The sequence below is a fragment of the Leucoraja erinacea genome, chromosome 21 (genome assembly GCF_028641065.1).
Source record: "Leucoraja erinacea ecotype New England chromosome 21, Leri_hhj_1, whole genome shotgun sequence".
NCBI lineage: Eukaryota > Metazoa > Chordata > Chondrichthyes > Rajiformes > Rajidae > Leucoraja > Leucoraja erinaceus.
In genome coordinates, this window is record NC_073397.1 from 18,685,253 (window position 1) to 18,703,362 (window position 18,110).

Sequence of the window (18,110 nt, forward strand, 5' to 3'; positions counted from 1 at the left end):
TCCAACTATGATCATTGCTTTCGTCCGTCTGTCCGCGCGTCCACTAGCTCTTGATGCCAGCTACTCCCCTCAGACTCCGACACACTCCGGCAGATCGGTGTGGGCCGAGACCAGGAGCAGGGCAAAAGATGGCATCAAACATGGCAGCTATCGAAAATGTTGGCCTGAAATATCACCTATTCCTTTTCTCCAGAGATGCTGCCTGATCCGCTGATTTACTCCAGCCTTTTGTGTCCATAGAAACATAGAAATTAGGTGCAGGAGTAGGCCATTCGGCCCTTCGAGCCTGCAACGCCATTCAATATGATCATGGCTGATCATCCAACTCAGTATCCCGTACCTGCCTTCTCTCCATACCCCCTGATCCCCTTAGCCACAAGGGCCACATCTAACTCCCTCTTAAATATAGCCAATGAACTGGCCTCAACTACCCTCTGTGGCAGAGAGTTCCAGAGATTCACCACTCTCTGTGTGAAAAAAGTTCTTCTCATCTCGGTTTTAAAGGATTTCCCCCTTATCCTTAAGCTGTGACCCCTTGTCCTGGACTTCCCTAACATCGGGAACAATCTTCCTGCATCTAGCCTGTCCAACCCCTTAAGAATTTTGTAAGTTTCTATAAGATCCCCTCTCAATCTTCTAAATTCTAGAGAGTATAAACCAAGTCTATCCAGTCTTTCTTCATAAGACAGTCCTGACATATTTGTCAGTCCTGACATCAGCTATATTTAAGAGGGAGTTAGATGTGGCCCTTGTGGCTAAGGGGATCAGGGGGTATGGAGAGAAGGCAGGTACGGGATACTGAGTTGGATGATCAGCCATGATCATGTTGAATGGCGGTGCAGGCTCGAAGGGCCGAATGGCCTACTCCTGCACCTAATTTCTATGTTTCTATGACATCCCAGGAATCAGTCTGGTGAACCGTCTCTGCACTCCCTCTATGGCAATAATGTCCTTCCTCAGATTTGGAGACCAAAACTGTACGCAATACTCCAGGTGTGGTCTCACCAAGACCCTGTACAACTGCAGTAGAACCTCCCTGCTCCTATACTCAAATCCTTTTGCAATGAAAGCTAACATACCATTCGCTTTCTTTACTGCCTGCTGCACCTGCATGCCTTCCTTCAATGACTGGTGTACCATGACACCCAGGTCTCGCTGCATCTCCCCCTTTCCCAATCGGCCACCATTTAGATAATAGTCTGCTTTCCTTTTTTTTTTGCCACCAAAATGGATAACCTCACATTTATCCACATTATACTGCATCTGCCAAACATTTCCCCACTCACCCAGCCTATCCAAGTCACCCTGCAGCCTCCTAGCATCCTCCTCACAGCTAACACTTCCCCCCAGCTTAGTGTCATCCGCAAACTTGGAGATATTGCCTTCAATTCCCTCATCCAGATCATTAATATATATTGTAACTAGCTGGGGTCCCAGCACTGAGCCTTGCGGTACCCCACTAGTCACTGCCTGCCATTGTGAAAAGGACCCGTTTACTCCTACTCTTTGCTTCCTGTTTGCCAGCCAGTTCTCTATCCACATCAATACTGAACCCCCAATGCCTTGTGCTTTAAGTTTGTATACTAATCTCTTATGTGGGACCTTGTCGAAAGCCTTCTGGAAGTCCAGATACACCACATCCACTGGTTCTCCCCTATCCACGCTACTAGTTACATCCTCGAAAAATTCTATAAGATTCGTCAGACATGATTTACCTTTCGTAAATCCATGCTGACTTTGTCCAATGATTTCACCACTTTCCAAATGTGCTGCTATCCCATCTTTAATAACTGACTCTAGCAGTTTCCCCACTATCGATGTTAGACTAACTGGTCTGTAATTCCCCATTTTCTCTCTCCCTCCCTTCTTAAAAAGTGGGGTTACGTTTGCTACCCGCCAATCTTCAGGAACTACTCCAGAATCTAAAGAGTTTTGAAAGATTATTACTAATGCATCCATCTTCGGTTTAAACTAGCATCTGCAGTTCCTCCCTGTACCATGTAAGTGCCGTTTTAACTGAACGCATAACTGGGGTTGGGTCAAAGATAGGGTCGGTCTGAGGCCAGGAGCAGGGCGAAGGATGACATTAAACAGGTCATGGCAGCTATCGAAAAAGTACGGAACTGGTAAGGGGGGAATTAAAAAAAAAACACCCAAAGGAAATAGATGTTTAACAAAAAAGAGGTGAGGGGGGGAGTTTGCTCTGTGTCTGTGTCAGAGGGAGGGGGGAGGATGGCTTGTAGGTGCTGGATTTTCTGGCGCTCCTTCCTAATGACGATATTATGTATGTTCAACTTTAATAAGGAAGACTAGGCAGGAATATCAAAATGATCACCTGCAGCTGAGGAAAAAAAAAGATAATTTGTGTGGTATTTGGCAAAGATACTAGAGCGAAGCAATTTGTACTTGCCTTTACATCTCTTCAGAAAGACAACACCACCGACTGCCCCCACTTCCTACTCCTGCTATACTAAACTTTTGGTTTTTAGCACATCAGTACAGGGACATAACTTAATAAGATTATTTTGCAATAGCAAACGAGCGGCAGAAATGCTGGGGGCACTTCATTTCACCAGTTTCAATGGTCTGAGTCAATCAAGCGTGTTTAATTGTCATGCACCAGGAAGTTCTTAGTAGTTGCAGCTTTACAGGTACATTAAACACAATAAATGCAAGTTTCTTTAACCTCAACTTCTACCTTATAACTGGACCTCGGTACACATGACTATAAACTAAACCTTATACCCAGCAGTCTGAGGAAGGGTTTCGGCCCGAAACGTCGCCTATTTCCTTCGCTCCATAGATGCTGCTGCACCCGCTGAGTTTCTCCAGCATTTTTGTGTACCTTCGATCTTCCAGCATTTGCAGTTCCTTCTTGAACACTTATACCCTCTCATCCCAGCATCCCAGTCTGTTCAATCCCCACTCACCTGTGTCCACCTATTACTTGCCACACTTTGCCCTGCACCTCCTATGTTCCAGCTTTCTCTCCCCCCCCCCCCCCCCCCCCCAGTCTGAAGACGGGTCCCGACCCAAAACGTCATCTATCCATGTTCTCCAGAGATACTGCCTGACCCGCTGTTACTCCAGCCTTTTGTGAACTTTTGTGTAAAGCAGCATCTGCAGTTCCTTTTTGCTAGCATTCTGTTAAACCTGTGCACCCTTTCAAATGCCTCCACATCCTTCCAGTAATAGAAACATAGAAAATAGGTGCAGGAGTAGGCCCTTCGAGCCTGCACCGCCATTTGATATGATCATGGCTGATCATCCAACAAAGTATCCCATCCCTGCCTTCTCTCCTTACCCCCTGATCCCTTTAGCCACAAGGGCCACATCTAACTCCCTGTTAAATATAGCCAATGAACTGGCCTCAACTATCTTCTGTGGCAGAGAATTCCACAGATTCACCACTCTCTGTGTAAAAAATGATTTCCTCATCTCGGTCCTAAAAGTCTTCCCTCTTATCCTTAAACTGTGACCCCTAATTCTGGACTTCCCCAACATCGGGAATAATCTTCCTGCATCTAGCCTTAACTCCTTAAGAATTTTGTAAGTTTCTATAAGATCCCCCCTCAATCTTCTGAATTCCGACGTGTACAAGCCGAGTAATGGGGCGACTAGAACTGCACGCAATACTCTGAATGCAGCCCGACCAAAGGTTTATAAAGCTGCAATGTGACATCATGATTTGTGCTCAATTCAACAATAGATATATGTGAGAGAGAGTGAGAGAGCACCTTATACAAAGTCCATAGATCTTCGTTGAGATTAATTGTAGTTAGAGCTGTGCGGATAGCTTTGAGTCTGAAGGTCGATGGGATGAAGTTATTCTTTAAGCTACAGTTAATGATTAGCAGTATGAACATTGACTCCTCTAATTTCAAGTAACCCCTGCATTCCCTCCCTCTGCCCCTCCCCCACCCGAATCAAACCAACAAGTTTTGCCATTTCCATCCTTGTATCCCTTTGTTCTCACCTCTTCCCCAGCCAACAATGGGCCATTATGGGCAAAGATCTTGGAGCAGAGATCTAAGATCTTTGATTATGGGTTCCACCCTTCCTTGATTGTCTGTTACCGGCCCCGATTAGTTCTGGCCTTTTCCTACCTCCACTTCTCTCCACTTTATTTTCACTCTGAAGAAAGTTTCTGACTCGAAACTTCATCCATTCTTTTTCTTCAGAGTCGCTGCCTGACCCACTAAGTTACTCCAGCACTTTGTCTATCTTTGGTATAAACCAGCATCTGCAGTTCCTTTCTGCACACCTGTTTTTGCATACAGTTCAGTAAAAATCTTACTATACATAGGCACAATCAAATGTTCAAAGTTCGGTTTATTTTCACGTACCAATTCAGGTACAGTGAAATTCGATTTATCAAGAACAAGAGTGTAAAATAGTGGATTACACTGAGACAGTACTCAAGTCGCCATGTTTCCAGCACCATCTTGTACCCTTCAAGTTCAGCTTTGGTAAAAAAAAGTTAAGAGTCGTAACTTGGCCATGTACAGTGCCCTCCATAATGTTTGGGCCAAAGACCCATCATTTATTTATTTGCCTCTGTACTCCACAATTTGAGATTTGTAAGAGAAAACACCACATGTGGTTAAAGTGCACATTGTCACATTTTATTAAAGGGTATTTTTATACATTTTGGATTCACCATGTAGAAATTACAGTTGTGTTTAGACATAGTTCCCCCATTTCAGGGCACCATAATGTTTGGAACACATGGCTTCACAGGCGTTTGTAATTGCTCAGGTGTGTTTAATTGCCTCCATGCAGGTATAAGAGAGCTCTCAGCACCTAGTCTTTCATCCAGTTTTTCCATCACCTTTGGAAACTTTTATTGCTGTTTATCAACATGAGGACCAAAGTTGTGCCAATGAAAGTCAAAGGAGCCTGAGAAATGAGACTGAGAAACAAGAATAAAACTGTTATAGAGATATCAGCCAAACCTTAGGCTTACCAAAATCAAATGTTTTGGAGATTATTAAGAAGAAAGAGAGCACTGGTGAGCCTACTAAACACAAAGGGACTGGCAGGCCAAGGAAGGCCTCCACAGCTGATGACAGAAGAATTATTTCTATAATAATGGGAATATCGCCAAACCCCTGTCCGACAGATCAGAAACACTCTTCAGGAGTCATGTATGGGTTTGTCAATGACCACTGTCCGCAGAAAACTTCATGAACAGAAATACAGAGGCTACACTGCAAGATGCAAACCACTGGTTAGTCGCAAAAACAGGATGGCCAGGTTACAGTTTGCCAAGAAGTACTTAAAGGCAACTTCAGTTCTGGAACAAGGTCTTGTGGACAGATGAGACGAAGATTAATTATATCAGAGTGATGGCAAGAGCAAAGTATAGAGGAGAGAAGGAACTGTCTAAGATCCAGAGCATACCACCTCATCTGTGAAACGTGGTGGGGGGTGTTATGACCTGTGCATGTATGGCTGCTGAAGGTACTGGCTCATTTATCTTCGTTGATGACACAACTGCTGATGGTAGTAGCATGATGAATTCTGAAGTGTATAGACACATCCTATCTGCTCGTTCAAACAAATGCCTCAAAACTCATTGGCTGGCGGCTCATTCTACAGCAAGATAATGATCCCAAACATACTGCTAAAGCAACAAAGGAGTTTTTCAAAGCTACAAATTGTCAATTCTTGAGTGGCCAAGTCAGTCACCTGATCTGAACCCAATTGAGCATGCCTTTTCGATGCTGAAGAAAACTGAAGAGGACTAGTGCCCAAAACAAGCATAAGCTAAAGATGGCTGCAATCCAGGCCTGGCAGAGCATCACCAGAAAAGACACCCAGCAACTGGTGATGTCCATGAATCACAGACTTCAAGCGGTCATTGCATGCAAAGGATATGCAACAAAATACTAAACATGACTACTTTCATTTACATGACATTGCTGTGTCCCAAACATTATGGTGTCCTGAAATTTGTGGTGGGGGGGGAGACTATGCATAAACACTGCTGTAATTTCCACATGGTGAAACCAAAATGTATAAAAATGGCCTTTATTAAAATCTGACAATGTGCACTTTAACCACATGTGATTTTTTTTTTTCTATTACAAATCTCAAATTGTGGAGTACAGAGGCAAATAAATAAATGATGGGTCTTTGTCCCAAACATTATGGAGGGCACTGTGGCCCTGTTTTGGCGACGGCATTGTGTCGGAGTTGCAGGGGTCGGCCTGACCAGGCAATATTGGTGTCCTTCACCGCTGCTCCTTGCCGCTGCAGGCTGTATCCTCTAGGAGCAGCACTAGAGCACCAGGCTGCTGAAGGGCCTATTCCACACTGTGTCTCTAAAGTCTAAATGGCTAGAAATTCCACTTTGTTGCACCTTTTAGCAGTGGAGCGAGTTGTATGGAGCTGCTGCCTTGTAATACTGTGAATGAACACCAGATGGAGGAAGTGGCCCATCTTTATGATAAATGCCCTGGCAGCACAGTCTGCTTTCCCATTAGAGTAGAAAATATTCACAGTGTGACATCTGGCGAACTCCTTCCCTGTTTATTGCTCGATCCAATGTGTTTAATCAGTTTTGAGCAGAGTGACTGGAAGAGTGATCGCCATTCAGCACGGAAATAAGTCCCTCCGTCCAACATGTCCTGCCATAGTCATAAAGAGTGGAAACGGGCCCTTTGGCCCAACCTGCCCACACCGACCAACATGCCCCATCTTCACTAATCCCACCTGCCAGTGTTTGACCCATATATCCCTCTAAACCTATCCTATCCATGTACCCGTCCAATTTTTTTTTAAAACACTGATAGAAACTACCTCCTCCGGCAGCTCATTTTATATACTTGCCACGCTTTGTGTAAAAAAACAAGTTGCCCCTCTGGTTCCTATTGCTCTTATTTTGCTCTTTCTCATCACCCTGAAAGTCTTCATCTGATTTTATGTTGAAATTGGTTGTTGAACGATACTTTCTCAGGAAGTTGAATCAAATGCTGATTTACAAAAAAGACAAAATGCTGAAGTAACTCTGTGGGTCAGGCAGATTTTCTGAAGAACATGGAAAGGTGACATATAGACTCCAGTCTGACCTCAACTATTGTTGAAGTGAACACGTCGGGAAGTCACGTCGCGGCTTTATAAAAGTTTGGCCAGGCCGCATTCAGAGCATCGCCTGTAGCTCTGGTTGCCCATTACAGCAAGAATGCGTAGGCATTGGAAAGGGTACAGAGGTGGTTTAACTGAATGCTAGAAACCAAGCAACTGCAGATGGTGGTTTATACAAAAGGACACAGTGCTGGGGTAACTCAGCGGGTCAGGCTGGGGCTCTTCTTCAGACTCCAGTCTGAAGAAAGATCCCGACCTGAAGCATCACCTATCCATGTTCGCCAGAGATGCTGCCTGACCCGCTGATTACTCCAGCGCTGTCTTTTTTTGATACTCTTTCAAGTTCATTCTCAGATCAATGTTTTCAGTTTATAGAAAAATGTCCCCATTTCTGGAGCTGCTTTCCTGAGGTGACCAGTGCTCCCCCAGAGGCAGTCTCTATATTTACTCTCTGCAGACCATCATGTTCACAACTCATTAGCTGGATATCAATTATACACCAGGGTTTAGTTTAGTTCTGAACTGCATGCTTTCAAGCTTCCTTGTCTATAGTCCAACGGGAGCAGGGAGAAGAAGGAATGACTGTGGCAGGACAAGTCTTTGACCATGTTAGCTACTTTTCCAAGACAGCGTGAAGTGTAGACGGAGTTGATGGTGGGGTGTCCTGCCTGTGGGATGGACTGGGGTACATCCATAGCTCTCTGCAATTTACTGCGGTCTTAGGCTAAGCTGTTCACAAACCTAGTTGTGATGCAACTCAACAGTACGTTTTCTGCGTGCAGCTGTAGAGCTTTTTCAGTCATTGGAGACTTGCCAAATTTCCTCAGATTCCTGAGGATGTCGAGGCATTGGTGGGCAGCCTTGGCTGTGGCTTCGATGTGTTTGGTGCACGACAGTTTAGTTTATTATTGTCACGTACCGGCGTACTATCACTAATAGTGAAGTAAGTATCTCACTAATCTCTTCAACTCCACATTGTCCCAAGGAATTGTCCCCTCCGCTTTCAAAACTGCTGCTGTTACACCAATCTTAAAGAAACCTGGTCTTGATCCCTCCTCTCTCATTAACTACCGCCCAATCTCAAACCTCCCCTTTCTTTCAAAAACCCTGGAGCGTATCGTTGCGTCGCAACTTCATTCCCACCTCCTTGCATATAACCTACTTGAACCCCTCCAATCTGGCTTTCGCCCCCTCCATAGCACAGAAACTGCTCTCCTCAAAGTCCTCAACGACCTCCTCACCTCTGCTGACACTGGTTCCCTCGACATCCTCATCCTCCTCGACCTGAGCGCTGCCTTCGATACAGTGAACCATAACATCCTGCTCACCAGACTCAAAGACCTCGGCATTGAAGGCTCTGCACTCAGCTGGCTCCGTTCCTACCTTTCCAACAGATCCCACTTCATCTCTCTCCACAACCACACCTCTGCTACAGCCACAGTCACTCAAGGCGTTCCCCAAGGCTCCGTACTCGGCCCCCTCCTCTTCATCATCTACATCCTCCCCCTTGGTCAGATACTCCGCCACTTCAACCTGGACTTCCACTGTTACGCCGATGACACCCAGATCTACCTCGGCACCAAATCCCCCCACAACCCCCCCCCCCATCCCCCCTCTCCCATATCAACTCCTGTTTGTCAACTATAAAAACCTGGATGCAACATAATTTCCTCAAAATCAACAGCGATAAGACAGAATTCCTCCTCATAGGCTCCAAAGTCACACTCAGCAAAATCAATAACCCCACTCTCACCATCGACGGCACCACTGTCTCCCCATCTCCCCAGGCCCGCAACCTTGGCGTGATCTTTGATTCCACCCTCTCCCTTGAGCCTCACATCCGCCATGTCATTAAAACCTCCTTCTTTCATCTCCGCAACATCGCCAAACTCGGACCCTCTCTCACACCTCCCGTTGCTGAAAGACTCATCCATGCCTTCATCTCCTCCCGACTGGACTACTGCAACTCACTTCTCCTTGGCATCAGCTCCACCTACATCAACTGACTCCAACTGGTCCAGAACGCAGCCGCCCGACTCAATACCCACACCAAATCCTGGCATCACATCACTCCAGTCCTCAAACAACTTCACTGGCTTCCCATCTCCCACCAGATCACCTACAAAATCCTGATCCTCACCTACAAAGCCCTCCACCATCTGCCCCCCCCCCCCCCCCCCATATCTCACTGTCCTCCTCTCCCTCCTCTCCCTCTACCAACCCTCACGGTCCCTCAGATCCACATCAGCCGGTCTCCTCTCCATCCACAAGTCCAACCTCCGCAGTTTTGGGGACAGAGCCTTCTCCAGGGCAGCTCCCAGGCTCTGGAACTTCCTCCCCCAACTGATCCGCAATTCCGTGTCCCTCATCATCTTCCAGTCCCGCCTCAAGACCCATCTCTTCACCTCTGCCTATCCTTAGCCCCACGTCCCCCTCCCTTTTCATCTGTGCATTAATTGCCTCATATTGTGTTTTGTATTGAATTCTGTCTTTACTTTGTGTACTAGTCATGTCTCTACTATTTATTTCATTCCCCTTACAGGTTTTTCCTCTACCTGCTAATTTTTTGTAAGGTGTCCTTGAGACTCTTGAAAGGCGCCCATAAATAAAATGTATTATTATTATTATTATTATTATTATTACTATGAAAAGCTTTCTGTTGCGTGCTATCCAGTCAAAGAAAAGACTGCATGATTAAAAGCAAGCAGTCCACAGTGTACAGATACAGGATAAAGGGTATAATGTTTAACGTAAGATAACGTCCATTTAAAGGTAGTCCGAGGGTCTCCAATGAGGTAGATGGGAGATGGGGACCGCTCTCTAGTTGATGATAGGATGGTTCAGTTGCCTGATGACAGCTGGGAAGAAACTGTCCCTGAATCTGGAGTTGTGCGTTTTCACACCTCTGTGCGTCTTGCCTGATGGGAGAGAGGAGAAGAGAGAGTGATCAGGGTGAGACTGGTCCTCGATTATTCTGGTGGCCTTGCCGAGGCAGCGTGAAGTGTACATGGAGTCAATCGAAGGGAGGCTGGTTTGCGTGATGCACAACCCTGCAATTTCTTGTGTTCCGTGCACTCGATGTACTGGGACGCCTCAGATCCAGGCTAGCCCCGGGCTGATGCAGGGCTGCCAGCAGCTCACTCCTCCTGAGCTCTGGTCTCCAGGGCCGAGCTCAGCGGCTTCCGAGCTTCCCCTCTGTCTGGCCCATATTGTGGCAAACAAATGATTACCTCAATGTGCAGTTGGCTGATATTCCCGTTGCTTCAAATGCATCCTGCAGCCACATCAGACGGTGCAGGAAATACAATGCCCTGCATTATTTAATACAGCTACACTGCTATGCGGCCACTCTCCCACCATGTAACTAATCCATTATTGGATTTCTGAGGCAAATAACGGAGGGAGGGTTAATACATCAATATAACAATTGCAAAACAAAATTTACCTTCTTGTGACCTAATCCCCAAGTAGTTTACATTACTAGTTTCTAATCCAAGAGATCAAATATTTTGAAATTTAGATCACTATAGTACAGACAAAAAGCTGGAGTAACTCAGTGTCGGGCAACATCTCCGGAGAACATGGGTAGGTGACGTTTTCGATCGGAACTCTTTTTCTGAAGCCCACAATGCTTGTGCCGAACATGATGCTTTGTTAAACTGATCTAACCTGGCTCTGAAGGATTCCGACTCTAAACGCTACCTGTTCTTTTTCTCCAGAGATGCTGCCTGGCCTGCTGAGTTACTCCAGCACTTTGTGTGTATCTTCAGTATAAACCAGCATCTGCAGTTCCTTCCCACACTGGAGTGCAGCACAGGAACAGGCCCTTCGACCTACAATGTCTATGCCGAACAAGATAGCGTTAAATTAATGCTCTACCAGCACAATATCCATGTCCCTGCATATCTACATGCCTATCTAAAAGCCCGTTAAACACCACTGTTGTATCTGTCTCCATCAACACCCCTTGGCAACGCGTTCCAGGCACTTGCTACTCTGCATATTTTTAGTTTATTGATACAGCGCGGAAACTGGTCCTTCGGCCCACCGAGTCTGCGCCGACCAGCGATCTCGCCTTACACTAGGACGATCCTACACGCTAGGGACAATTTACAATCTTTACTGAATCAATCAACCTACACGTCTTTGCAGTGTGGGTGGAAACCAAAGCACCGGGTGAAAACCTATGCGGTCGTAGGGAGAACAGACAAACTCTGCCGACAGCTCCTGTATTCAGGATGGAACCCGGATCTCTGAGGCTGTAAGAGGCAGCATCTCTACTGCTACGCCACTGTGTCACCCCCTTTTCTATTGTTGACCCTGTTTTCTTCCCATTATTTCCCTTTCTTCTCTCTGGCTGTGCTCTTTCTCTGCCAAGGGGTTGTGAGGTGGAGATGGGGACAGGCAGGTTTGCAGATACGTTCGTAGCAGGCTGCTGGTCTTTTCCTGCCCTAGTTACACAGACGCAAGTGTACAGTATCCAGCGCGTCGTTCATGAATAATGTAATCAGCAGTGAGGCAGAACAGAATCCGATACAACCACATCACTTCTAATCCCCAGGCACTGCCCATTCCATTTATCACCTGCCCTGTTCACTCAGTTATCACCCAGCCAGCTACTTTGCCATTGATTCTATGTGGCTTTTTATTGAAATAGCTAAGATTCACAACCTTATCAAAGAGCCTTTGGAAATCCTGTGCATTTCTTGCAAGAAATACCAGCCTGTCATAGTCACACAGTACGTAAAGTGACCTTTATTTTACAGTTTTGTTTAGTTCACACAAAGGGTGGCGGGTGCATGGATAGAACCGATCAGGTGGGACTAGTGTTGATGGGACATGTAGGTCGGTGTTGAGCTGAAGGGCCTGTTTCCATGCTGTGTGATTATGAGAAAGAGGTCCTTCACCCAACCTAGTCTGCGCTGACTACCAAACAACCATTTGAACGTTGAATTGTCTAATTTTAGGTAACTTCTACAAACACTCCCCTTCCCCCTCCCCTCTATCTTGTCACCCCCTCTCCCCCCACTGAATGTTGCTTAACCAGTTCCACAGTTTGGAATGATTTATCCCTCTTAGGATCACACCTATTCAAGCCAACACTCAGTCTATCAGGGAGCCACCTAATGTCATCTATTTCTGGCCCTCATTTATCCTGGGTTTTTTCCCCTGCTTCTGGTCCTTTCTTCTACTACAATCTGTCTACATTGATTGATTGAATGTTACATATGACGAGGCATAGGCAATAAAAGATACAATAATTGAAAAAATACCTTTAGCTCTCCGATGACAGGGATGGAGGGGAATGGGAAGAGCGCAATCAAATTATTTTTTTTTACCCAACTATACTTGCCCCAGAGCATGGTTAGCAGGTGATTGCAGGGGAAAAATGCATTGTCTTAGAATGCAACACAGCTAGGATTGCAGCAGAAGGCATCATCATTGCAAGCTGCACTGCTCTGCACTCCACCTCGTTACTGCTCAGGACATGGGTGGCAAGGTGGCGCAGTGGCAGAGTTGTTGCCTACAGCGCCAGACACCTGGGTTCGATCCTGTCTACGGGTGCTGTCTCTACAGAGTTTGTACGTTCTCCCTCTGACCACATAGGTTTCTCCGAGTGCTCTGGTTTCTTCCCACATTCTAAGGTCATGCAGGTTTGTAAGTTAATTGGCTTTGGTAAAAATTGCAAATTGCCCCTAGTGTGTGGGACTAGTGTTAGTGCATGGTGCAGACTTGGTAGGCCAAAGGGTCTGTTTCCGCACTGTATCACTAAACTGAGCTAGAAAGATTTACGAGGATGTTGCCAGGACTCGAGGGCCTGAGCTATAGGGAGTTTGGCAGACCAGGACTTTATTCCTTGTTCATGGATGATCTTAAAAAGGTGTACAAAATTATGAGAGGAATAGATAGGGTGAATGCACAGTCTTTTACCCGGGGTATGGGGAATCAAGAACCAGAGGAGTAGAAGCTAGATGAGAGGGGAAAGATTCAATAGGAACCTGAGGGGGAATCTCTTCACTTCAGAGGGTGGTGGGTGTATGGAACGAGCTGCCAGAGGAGGTAGTTGAGGAAAGTACTATCGCAGCATTTAAAAGACAATTGGAAAGGTACATGGATATGTAAGGTTTGGAGGGATATGGGCCAAATGTGTGCAGGTGGGACTTGCTTAAATGGGGCATCTTGGTCGGCATGGACAAGCTGGGCTGAAGGGTCTGTTTCCATGCTCTATGACTATGAGCTCGGCCTGAGTTTCACCGCACATGAGAACAAATTCTCATCATCCTGATCTCTGCGCTGTGGGTCACCTGCCAACCAAGGTGCCCCATTCAGTCTAATCCCATTTGTCTGCTTTTCGCCCAGATATCTCAAAACCTTTCCTATCCATGTACCTGTCCATGTGGCTTGTAAATGCTGTGATAGTACCTGCCTCAACTACCTCCTCTGGCAGCCAGCCCGTTCCATGCACCCACCACCCTCTGTGGAAAATGTTGCACCGCAGGTTCTTATTAAATCTTTCCTCTCTCACCTTAAATCTATGATCTCTGGTTCTAGCTTCCCCTCCTCTGGCTAGAAGACTCTGTGCATTCACCCTGTGGCCACCCCCTCTTTATATTGATAATGGTCTTTCTCCGTCAAAGAGATTTATGCCATTAATCTGCGAGGGGAAATTATACCTAAAGTTAATCACAGCGTTAAATCTTAAGAGGTTTTAATACTTTAAGAGCTGGGTTAAATTCTGCTGCGATCACGTCATTGGAGGGGATAGATGGGATAAAAAATAGCGCTGAATTGTAAGCTTGTAAATGGCTTTACATTACTTAGCGCTTCTGCTCCAGGCCAAGTGTCGATCCAGATTTATTGTATTTAATACATTAAATTAAACATTCTTTCGGCACGTGTAGTCAGACTGGTGTTGGTAAAAAGTCAATGCAAATAATTCTTACTGCCTTATCAAGGCAAGTACAATGTGGCATCACCATTTGGCATGATAAGCCATTGGGTATTGGTTTCTTGATTGAGCATTGTTGATTAGTAAGGGTGTTAAAGGTTAGGGTGGGGGGGGGGGGGGGGGGGTGCGTAGGCAGGGGAATGGGGTTGAGAGTTAAAGATAGATCAGCCATGATCAAACGGAGTAGGCTCTTTTGACATTAGACTTTAGAGATACAGTGTGGAAACAGGCAATTTAGCTCATCAGCTCCATGCCAACCAGCAATCCCTATACACTGGCACTATCCTACACACTAGGGACAATGTACAATTTTTACTGTATGTCTTTGGAGTGTGGGAGGAAACTGGACCACCGGGAAGAAGCCCACATGGTCACAGGGGGAAACTACAAACTTGTACAGACAGTATCCATAGTCAGGATCGAACCAAGGTTTCTGGTACTGGACCTGTCCCACAGGTGATTTTTTTTCCAGGCGACTATCAGAGTGGAACACGCACATGTGCACGTACATCGCTTCCTTCACCAGCCCGTTATGCAGGCAGGGGACAGGGCAAGCGGGGGGAGCGCTGTCTGAGTGAAATTCACACGGTGCAAAGCCAATGTGATACAGACACACATCGCAATGAACAGGAAGGTTTGCGCTGTAATTAAGACAGTGAAAGCACAGTGTACGGGAAGGATCACGCAAGTCCTTTAAAAGAGGGGGGGAGAAGGAGTGGAGACAACTTTTAAGAAGCCAGAGATACACGGCTGTGAAGCTCGGCGGACATTAACATTACCAGTCGGTTATCCTTGGCTCTGAAAACTACTACCTGTACTTACGTTTTTTTTCCCCAATGAGCCAATGAAATTCACCAGTCAGCACCGGCTACAACCTACGAGAACCTTCGACCTCCTGGCGACTGACCTACAGCACGAGAATTCTCGCTACACTCCGTGGCGGCTTCATTCATAATGAGGCCGCGACTAGTTCCGAGAATGCGGGAACTCCTCACGACCATGAAGGCGACTCCCCAGCAACCACCCCAGCAACATGTGGCACCCGCATAGTTTCCTGCAGTCACCTAAAAAGTCGCCTAAGTTGGACTTAAAGGCATTAAAGGCAGCAACTCTTTCCCGCTGCGCGACTCGATAGGTTGAATGGCTCCACTGTCTTATGGGTTGTTCGTAAGGTCATAGGAGCAGAATTAAGCCATAAAGTCTACTCCGCCATTCAATCATGGCTGATCTGTCTTTCCCTCTCAACCCCATTCTCCTGCCTTCACTCCATAACCCTTGCCATCCTTACAAATTAAGAATCTGTCAATCTCTGCCTTAAAAATACCTAATGACAGCCTCCACCTTCATCTGTGGCAATGAATTCCACAGATTCACCATCCTCTAGCTACAGAAATCCCTCACCATCTCCTTTCTGAAGATGCATCCTTTCCCCCTGAGGTTGAGCTTTATTTTAGACTCTCCGACCACTGACAACATCCACTCTATATGGACCCTTTCACTAATCAGTAAGTTTCAATGAGATTCCCCCCCCCCCCCACCTTTCACCTTTCCCCCCTTAAAGGTACATATGACAATACCTTTATTATTGTCATATGTACCAATGTACAATGAAAAGATTTGTTTTGCATGCAATTCCAACAGGTCAGATATACCTTGGATGAATGCAATCGTCAAACTCATGTTTAATAAATATGGTAAAAGGGGATGACAGTGGGGACTATAGTTCTCTGCATCGTAGAGCATCAGTTCCATAAACAAAGTCCAAAGTCAGCAATGGGGTAAAGCTTATGGAAGGACCATTCAGAAGGGGGAGAAGCGTGGGATTACTCCAGGTGTTCCGTTTTCCTCCCACATCCCATAGATGTGTGGGTTTGTGGGTTAATTGGCCGTCTGCAAATTCCCCTTAGTGTGCAATGGTTCAATAGTGCTTTGTTGTCACATTTGCGAAGTGCAAACACACAGTGAAATCAGCACTTGTATAGAAATAGTCTAGTGAACCCACATGCAAGAGGCACCATGTTTGATGCCATTTGCCAAGTCCAGTCCACGCTCCAGTTGTTTTGAGCGGTGTCTGATTCAGGCAAACCCCAGGCTGCTGCAGGCCTCCAGACGTCGCTTCCCCTCAGTCGACCAGCATCTGATGTCCTCTCCTCGTGGATACGAAAGGGGGATAACACTTCAGTGAACATGGGTCATCGATGGTTGGCTGGACTCGATGGGCCGAAGGGCCTATTTCCATGCTGTACCTTTCATACAATCATTGGGTCTCAATGCTGTAACTCCCTTCCGAACAATTCCATGGAGCTTGGTTGTTTAAGGCAGTGCTTAACGGCCAATCCTCAAGTGATACACAATGTGCTGACCTTATCAAAGAGACTTACTTACAGAGGAATAAACTAAAGAATAAATAGTCCATGAAGTTTTGGATGACAAAAGCTATATGTGGCTCCAAAAGTTGACAGCCCATTAAACAATCTCACAATGGCTTCTTGACCTTGTCAGCGTGAGAGACCTTGGTCTAGCCAGGTTTTGCTGCTGTAATGGTCAATAAAGATACTTGGAATAGTCAAATAAAACCTATTTAATGAGAAGCAGAATTCCTTGGGGAAAGATTAGGGAACAGTTTGCAGATTCCATGAGCACTAATTTGGTATAATTAGGTAGATTGACTGATTGATGGGTTTCGATCTTATCCCTGAATCGCTTAGTCAGACTCCAGGCTTATTTGACCAGAAACCTCGGCCTGCATTGCTACCTGTTGCTTTGTATTCATCTCCATGAACTAACTTCTCTGGGTGCTCTGGTTTCCTCCCACATTCCAAAGTCGTGCAGGTTTGTAGATTAATTGTCTTCTGTAAATTGTCCCTACTTTGTAGGATCGCTGGTCGGCACAGACTTGGTGGGCCAAAGGGCCTGTTTCCACGCTGTATCTTAACTCTAAAAAAATCTAAAGTAAAGTATACAGTTCACTATACATAAGCACTTAGATACATCTTAGATAAGCATCTCAGGTACAGTATGTGTGTATAGCAGTAGTACCACTGAGAGTATACAGAGTCGCAGATTTGGTGCCATTTTCAAGTCCCAGTTTGTAAGTGCAGGGTTCTTGGCCTGACCATGAAGGCCCGTTGTCCTGGCAATGTTGGCCTGGCCAAGCAAAACCGTTGGTGTCCTCTGCTGCTCCACAGCTCCGTGCCGCTGCAGGCCGTGTCCGGTCCACGTGCTCGACCTCTTGGAGCGGAGCCCGGTCCAGCCAAGCCCCAGGCAGGGTCTCCAGCGGCCCACCCCACCGTCGAGGCACTGCAGAGCCTCCTGCCTGCACTTGATGTATGAGACCTACGTCAGATGGTTAGATCCTCAGACAAGGACACTCTGAAAAATAGTTTTTGATTGCTTGGATATAAAATATGTTGTCAAGGCCATTGCAGAGCGAGGCAGCTCAAGATAATAGAAACTCTGCTCTTTGTATCTAATGCCATTGGGTATCCCACGTATAGATTTTAATCTAGAGCTTGGAGTCACTGGTGGCAGAGACCTTGACAGCGACATGTCGATCCATAATCCAAGAATCATAAATATCACTTTAAAAATGAACAACTAAACCCTTTCCACAATGGATTTTGAAATGTCTCTCAAAAATGATGGCCCGATTTCAAATCCTTCTAATACCTGGCCCAATAAGGCATCAAATCATTCCGGGATGGGAGTTTGACAGATATTTTATCCTTGGGTCCAAGCTGAATTCTGATGAAGGCGTTAACACCTTCCTCTGAATCCCAAACTGAATCGCCAGACTTTCCTCTGTCTCTCCTCTTCCACAGCCACTCCTTCAGGGACTTCTGCTTCCACAGCCTTGTCACCTCCGCACCCAACTCATCCAAAGCCCCAGAACTCTTCCAGTTTTCCAGCTTTCTCCTCCCTACCCAGTCCATCACACAGACCAGACTCCCCACCATCGACTCCATCTACACTACGCTGCCTCGGAAAAGCAGCCAACATAATCAAAGACTTATCCCACCCCTGTCATTCCTTCTTCTCCTTCTTCCCGTCTGGCAGAAGATGCAGAAGCTTG